The following is an 8,022-nucleotide window of genomic DNA, read 5'->3' on the forward strand; positions in this document are numbered from 1 at the left end:
GTGTGTAGGTACTTTATTTTGGAAAACATACGGGAGGCAGTAAATGGGGAGAGTGAAACAGGGCAGGAAAGAAAGTTAATCCAAGATTGTGTTAAGCTGACCATCATTTATCCACTGGCTTCTATCTACTAATGATCCAAGGTTTCTTTAAGGTAGGTTAATTCCTTCATCTTTCCAGGTGTATGTACACATCAGAATCTAATGAAGCAGCAGGGCCTTCTAAGTGTCTAAGGCAGCAAGTATCAGGAGAGAAAGCAAGAGACACACTGGTGTGAAGAGGTGTTTTGAGGGGATCAGTAGGATCAAGTTGTCAGGCTATAATTGTTAGCAGCTGGTTGCTGTATCAATGGCTGGAGAAAAAGGTAGGTTAAATGGGTGTGATAGGGGCTGGCCTGGTGGCATAGTGGTTAAGTTCATGTGCTCCACTTTGGTGGCCTGAGGTTTACAGGTTCAGTTCCTGGGCACAGACCTAGCACTGCTTGTCAAGCCACCCTGTGGCGATATCCCACATAACATAGAGGAAGATCAGCACAGATGTCAGCTCCACAACAATCTTCCTCAAACAAAAAGAGGAAGATTGGCAACAGATATTAGCTCAGGGCCAATCTTCCTCACACAAACAAAAAAGGGGTGTGACAAAGAGTGCAAAAATGTGCAATACACTCAGTGACTACTAATTAAAGATATGATTCTTTTGTAGATTTTCAAGCTCAGAGCAATGTGCTTGTATAAGCCCACAATAAATGGAGAATCCTAATAATGTGACAGAATTCATTCTTTTGGACATTACAAAGAATCCAGAGCTGCAGAATATACTCTGTTGTGCTTCTCATCATGTGTGTGTCCACAGTTTTGGAAAACCTATACATTCTGGTCACCATGGTCACAAGTCAGAGTCTGAGATCACCTATGAATTTTTCCTTACTTCCTTGTCCCTCATGGATGCCACCTCCTCTTCTGTCATTGCCCCCAAAATGATTGTATACTCCTTCTCTGAGGGCACTACCATCTCCCTCAAAGGCTGCATGGCCCAGCTCTTTGCAGACCATTTCTTTGGTGGTGTGGGGATCACCCTTCTCATTGTGATGGCCTGGGACCACTATGTGGCCATCTGTAGGCCCCTGCACTACAGTCCATCATTAGCTCTCGGGTGTGCTGCCTGCTCCTGGGAGGGGCCTTGGTAGGATGATCCATGCACAGAGAGATACAGCTTTTCTTCATGTACCAAACAAATTCTGTGGCCCCAATATCATTGCTCACTTTATGTGGGATTTGTTTCCATTATTGAAACTGGCCTGCATAAACAACCACATCCTATGCCTCTTAGTCATCCTCAAGAGTGGGGTGATGTGTGAGACCATCTTCCTTGTCCTCATCACTTCCTTTGTGGTCATCCTCTGCCCCCTGGATTCTTGGAGTTCTAAATGGTGGCATAAAGTTCTCTCTACCTGTGGCTCCCACCTCGCAGTGGTTGCCTTGTTCTTTGTGTTGTGCATTGCCATGTACATGAGGCCTGTGGCCCCTTACCCCATAGAAAAGACAATGGCTGAGTCCATTTCCATCATCATGCCCGAGTTAAATCCTTGGATCTATACCTTGAGGAACAGAGAGATGAAAAATTTCATGAGAAACTGTGGATAAAACTAGGGACCCTGGGCAGTCACTAGCTTATATGCTAAGGACAAGCTTTCCAACAAGGGCAATGAGGTCTTATTCCCCACATTCATGGAACCCAATGGGCACACAGCTTCCAGGGGCATGTTTTAAGCATGCAAATCAGGTTAAGATACAACAGTCAGGTGGCTTCCCACCTCTCCAGTGCATTTTGTACTCCGTCTTTTTCTCACAAGGCTCTAGCCAATCTGTCTCTCTTTAAACTGTCTTTTGAATAATTCAAGCCTTCCCAGCTTTTGTTCTTTCTCTGATCACTGTTGGAATTCTCTTTCCCAGAGATTTTGCTTGGCTGGCTCCACTTCAATTTTTCCATTTTCAGATGAACTCCCACCTCCTTAGACAAGTCCTTCCTGTTGACTCTTTCTAATCATCCCCTCAGTTATTCTCTAGTCCTTCAACCAGTTATATCCGTAATATCAATGATCACAAAGTGTACTTTAATAAATTATTTCTTGACTTTTATTTTGTCTATTTTCCTTATAAGATTGTAATTCCTGTAAGGGCAAAGATTGTGTTTATTCACTCATGCTGTTGGTAGAACGCTGCCAGTGATCTAGTAGGCACTTATAAATATTGTTGAATGAATATAAGTTTAAAAGAGACTTTTTTATAGTTGCAATTTCATAGGCTGGGTAACAAGGTAGAGGAGGATAAATAGATAGAAACAATTTAGGAGGTAAAATTTTCCCAGTTTGTCTGCTGTCAAAATTCTACTTGGAAGCAAGTACAATCTCAGATAAGTAATTTGCTATTTAATATGGAGGCCCCCATTTTACCAAAATTCTCCACTATCTATTTTATCCTTTTCTGAAGCAGAATAAGAATTTCTCATGCTGGAGTCAAGATACTTTAGAAGCCGGTGTCTATATCTTGACATGATATATTCTTTATAAAAAAAGAGCAACTCTATAGATCTATTTTTTTTTTAACTGTGGGAGAATGGTTCTCACTGTTACATTATGGTTATGGATTTCTAAATCCAAAGGGTATTTACTTCCTCCCAGTTCCATGATTCTTGCTGTTACATTATAGATTTTGGTTTCTGAATCCAAAGGATATTTATTTTCTCCCCGATCCTTTTGTTGCTGTCACTAGAGAGAAACTAATGCCTTTTTTTTAATTAATGTTATGATAGATTACAACCTTGTGAGATTTCAGTTGTACATTATTGTTAGTCATGCTGTGGGTACACCACTTCTCCCTTTGTGCCCTCCCCCCACCCTCCCCTTTTCCCTGGTAACCACCGATCAGATCTACTTGTCAATATATTAACTTCCACCTATGAGTGGAGTCATATAGAGTTCGTCTTTCTCTGACTGGCTTATTTCGCTTAACATAATACCCTCGAGGTCCATCCACGTTGCTGCGAATGGGGCAATTTTGTCTTTTTTTATGGCTGAGTAGTATTCCATTGTGTATATATACCATATCTTCTTTATCCAATCATCAGTTTCTGGGCATGTAGGTTGGTTCCACGTCTTGGCTATTGTAAATAATGCTGCAATGGACATAGGGGTGCAACAGACTGTTGGGATTTCTGATTTCAGGTTCTTAGGATAGATACCCAGTAATGGGATGGCTGGGTCATAGGGTATTTCTATTTTTAACTTTTTGAGAAATCTCCATACTGTTTTCCATAGTGGCTGTACCAGTTTGCATTCTCACCAACAGTGTATGAGGGTTCCTTTTTCTCCAAAACCTCTCCAACATTTGTCGCTCTTGGTTTTGGATGTTTTTGCCAATCTAACGGGGGTAAGGTGATATCTTAGTGTAGTTTTGATTTGCATTTCCCTGATAATTAGCGGTGATGAACATCTTTTCATGTGTCTATTGACCATATTCATATCTTCTTTTGAGAAATGTCTGTTCATGTCCTCTGCCCATTTTTTGATCGGGTTGTTTGTTTTTTTGTTGTTAAGCAGTGTGAGTTCTTTGTATATTATGGAGATTAACCCTTTGTCGGATAAGTGGCTTGTAAATAATTTTTCCCAATTAGTGAGTTTTTTTTTGTTTCTATCCTGTTTTCCCTTGCCTTAAAGAAGCTCTTTAGTCTGATGAAGTCCCATTTGTTTATTCTTTCTTTTGTTTCCCTCAACTGAGGAGTTATAGTGTCTGAAAAGATTCTTTTGAAACTGATGTCAAAGAGTGTACTGCCTATATTCTCTTCCAAAAGACTTATTGTTTCAGGCCTAATCTTTAGGTCTTTGATCCATTTTGAGTTTATTTTGGTGTGTGGTGAAAAAGAATGGTCAATTTTCAATCTTTTGCATGTGGCTGTCCAGTTTTCCCAGCACCATTTGTTGAGGAGACTTTCTTTTCTCCATTGTAGGCCCTCTGCTCCTTTGTCGAAGATTAGCTGTCCGTAGATGTGTGGTTTTATCTCTGGGCTTTCAATTCTGTTCCATTGATCTGTGGACCTGTTTTTGTACCAGTACCATGCTGTTTTGATCACTGTAGCTTTGTAGCATGTTTTGAAATCGGGGATTGTGATTCTGCTGGCTTTGTTTTTCTTGCTCAGGATTGCTTTAGCAATTCGCGTTCTTTTGTTGCCCCCTATGAATTTTAGGATTCTTTGTTCAATTTCTGTGAAGACTGTTCTTGGGATTCTGATTGGGATAGCATTGAATCTGTAGATTGCTTTAGGTAGTATGGACATTTTAACTATGTTTATTCTTCCAATCCATGTGCATGGACTGTCTTTCCATCTCTTTATGTCATCGTCAATTTCTTTCAAGAAAGTCTTGTAGTTTTCATTGTATAGATCCTTCACTTCCTTGGTTAAGTTTATCCCAAGGTATTTTATTCTTTTTGTTGTGATTGTGAATGGGATTGAGTTTTTGATTTCTTTTTCTGTTACTTCATTTTTAGTGTATAGAAATGCTACTGATTTATGTATGTTGATTTTATACCCTGCTACTTTGCTGTAGTTGTTGATTATTTCTAATATTTTTTTCTATGGATTCTTTGGGGTTTTCTATATATAAGATCATGTTGTCTGCAAACAACGAGAGTTTTACTTCTTCATTACCTATTTGGATTTCTTTTATTTCTTTTTCCTGCCGAATTGCTCTGGCCAACACCTCCAGTACTATGTTGAATAGGAGTGGTGAAAGTGGGCACCCTTGTCTTGTTCCTGTCTTCAGAGGGATGGCTTTCAGCTTTTGTCCATTGAGCATGATGTTGGCTGTGGGTCTGTCATATATGGTGTTTATTATGTTGAGGTACTTTCCTTCTATACCCATTTTATTGAGGGTTTTTATCATAAATCAGTGTTGGATCTTGTCGAATGCTTTCTCTGCATCTATTGAGATGATCATGTGGCTTTTGTTTTTCATTTTGTTGATGTAGTGTATCACGTTGATTGACTTGCGGATGTTGAACCATCCCTGTGTCCCTGGTATAAATCCCACTTGATCATGGTGTATAATCTTTTTGATGTATTGCTGTATTCGGTTTGCCAGAATTTTGTTGAGGATTTTTGCATCTATGTTCATCAGTGATATCAGACTGTAGTTCTCCTTCTTTGTGTTGTCCTTGTCAGGTTTGGGGATCAGAGTGATGTTGGCTTCATAGAATGTGTTAGGGAGTACTCCATGTTCCTCAATTTTCTGGAATAGTTTGAGAAGAATAGGTATTAAGTCTTCTTTGAATGTTTGGTAGAATTCTCCAGAGAAGCCGTCTGGTCCTGGACTCTTATTTTTGGGGAGGTTTTTGATTGCCATTTCTATTTCCTTACTTGTGATTGGCCTATTCAGATTCTCCATTTCTTCCTGATTCAGTTTGGGGAGGTTGTAGGAGTCTAGGAAGTTGTCCATTTCTTCCAGGTTGTTCAATTTGTTGGCATATAGTTTTTCATAGTATTCTCTTATGATCCCTTGTATTTCATTGATATCTGTTGTGATTTCTCCTCTCTCCTTCCTAATTTTATATATTTGCGATTTCGCTCTTCTTTTCTTGGTGAGTCTGGCTAAAGGTCTGTCAATTTTGTTACTTTTTTCGAAGAACCAACTCTTTGTTTCATTGATCCTTTCTATTGTCTTTTTGTTTCAATATAGTTTATTTCTGCTCTTATTTTTATTTCCCTCCTTCTACTGACTCTGGGCTTTGTTTGTTCTTCTTTTTCTAATTCTGTTAGGTGTTGTTTGAGGTTGCTTATTTGAGCTTTTTCTTGTTTAGTGAGGTGAGCCTGTATTGCGATGAATTTCCCTCTTAGGACTGCTTTTGCTGCATCCCAGATGATTTGGTATGTCGTGTTCTCATTTTCATTTGTCTCCAGATAATATTTGATTTCTTATTTAATTTCTTCAGTGATCCATTGTTTGTTCAGAAGCGTGTTGTTTAGTCTCCACATTTTTGCACCTTTCTCTGCTTTGTTCTTGTAGTTGATTTCTAGTTTCATAGCATTATGATCAGAAAAGGTGCTTGATATTATTTCAACTCTCTTGTATTTATTGATGTTTGCTTTGTTTCCCAAAATATGGTCAATCCTTGAGAATGTTCCATGTGCGCTTGAGAAGAATGTGTAACCTGCTGTTTTTGGATGAAGTGTTCTATATATATCTATTAAGTCCATCTGGTCTAAGTTTTCGTTTAATTCTATTATTTGCTTGTTGATTTTCTGTCTGGATGTTCTGTCCATTGGTGTTAATGGTGTGTTGAGGTCCCCTACTATTATTGTATTGTTGTTGATGTCTCCTTTTAGTTCTATTAAGAGTTGCTTTACAAATTTTGGTGCTCCTGTGTTGGGTGCGTATATATTTATAAGTGTTATGTCTTCTTGGTGGAGAGTCCCTTTTATCATTATATACTGTCCCTCTTTGTCTTTCTTTATCTGTTTTGCTTTGAAGTCTACCTTGTCTGATATTAATATAGCGACACCTGCTTTCTTTTGTTCATTATTAGCTTGGAGTATTGTTCTCCATCCCTTCACTCTGAGTCTGTGTTTGTCTTTGGGGCTGAGGTGTGTTTTCTGGAGGCAGCATATTGTTGGGTCTTGTTCTTTGATCCATCCTGCCACTCTGTGTCTTTTGATTGGGGAGTTCAATCCATTTACATTTAAAGTGATTATTGAGATGTGGGGGCCTACCACTACCATTTTATGTCTTGTTTTCTGGTTTTCTTAAATTTCCTTTGTTTCTCGTCCCATGGTTTAATCTGTTCTGATGAAGAGCTGCTACTCTCTGTTGTTGTCCTTCTACTTATCTCCTCTGCTCTTGGTTTTGTAGCCCCTTTCCTTTTTTTGATTTTTCAGGAATAAGGGTTTTCCTGAGGATTTCCTGAAGAGGAGGTTTTGTGGCAATGAACTCCCTTAATTTTTGTTTATCTGGGAAAGTTTTTATTTCTCCATTGTACTTGAAGGATATTTTCGCTGGGTAGAGAATTCTTGGCTGTAGGTTTTTGTCCTTCAGATTTTTGAATATATCATTCCACTCTCTTCTAGCCTGTAAAGTTTCTGCTGAGAAATCTGCTGATAGCCTGATGGGGGTTCCTTTGTAGGTTAGTTTCTTTTGCCTGGCTGTCCTTAGTATTTTCTCCTTGTCGTTGACTTTTGCTAGCTTCACTCCTATATGCCATGGGGTTGGTCTTCTTGCATTGATAAATTTGGAAATCTATTGGCTTCTGTCACCTGAAGATCCATCTCTCTCACCAGATTTGGGAAGTTCTCAGCCATTATTTCTTTGAATAGGCTTTCTGCCCCTTTCTCCTTCTCTTCTCCCGCTGGTATACATATCATCCTTACGTTGCATCTCCTAATTGTGGCTGATAATTCTCGGAGTGTTTCTTCATTTCTTTTTAGTCTTACTTCTCTCTCCTCCTCTGCCTGCAGCATTTCTATATTCCCATCTTCCAAATTGCTTATTCTTTCCTCCATATTATTGGCCCTACTGTTCAGTGCATCTAGATTTTTCTTAATCTCCTCTATTGCGTTCTTCATTTCCAGTATTTCTCTTTGGTTCTTCTTTATCGTATCAAACTCTTTTGTGACATAGCTCCTGAACTCGTTGAGTTGTCTATCTGAGTTCTCTCTTAACTCATTGAGTATTTTAATGATGGCTGTTTTGAAGTCATCATCATTTAGGTTATATATCTCATTTTCTTTGGGATTGTTTTCTGTGTATTTGTTATTTTCCTTCTGTTCTGGAGATTTAATGTATTTTTTCATATTGCTTGATGTTGTAGTTTTGTGCCTCCACATAGAGATAGAGTTTAGTTGCTCCTTCCACTTGTTTCTGCTGGTGTGGTGGGGGAGCAGCTGTTTATACTGCACCAACCAGGAACCCTATCTGCAGTCGCTAACTGGGCCTGGGCCCCTCCTCGTAGTCACAGTGGTCCTTTGGCTTCCCTCTT

Source organism: Equus caballus, unplaced genomic scaffold, assembly GCF_041296265.1.
Source record: "Equus caballus isolate H_3958 breed thoroughbred unplaced genomic scaffold, TB-T2T haplotype1-0000016, whole genome shotgun sequence".
NCBI lineage: Eukaryota > Metazoa > Chordata > Mammalia > Perissodactyla > Equidae > Equus > Equus caballus.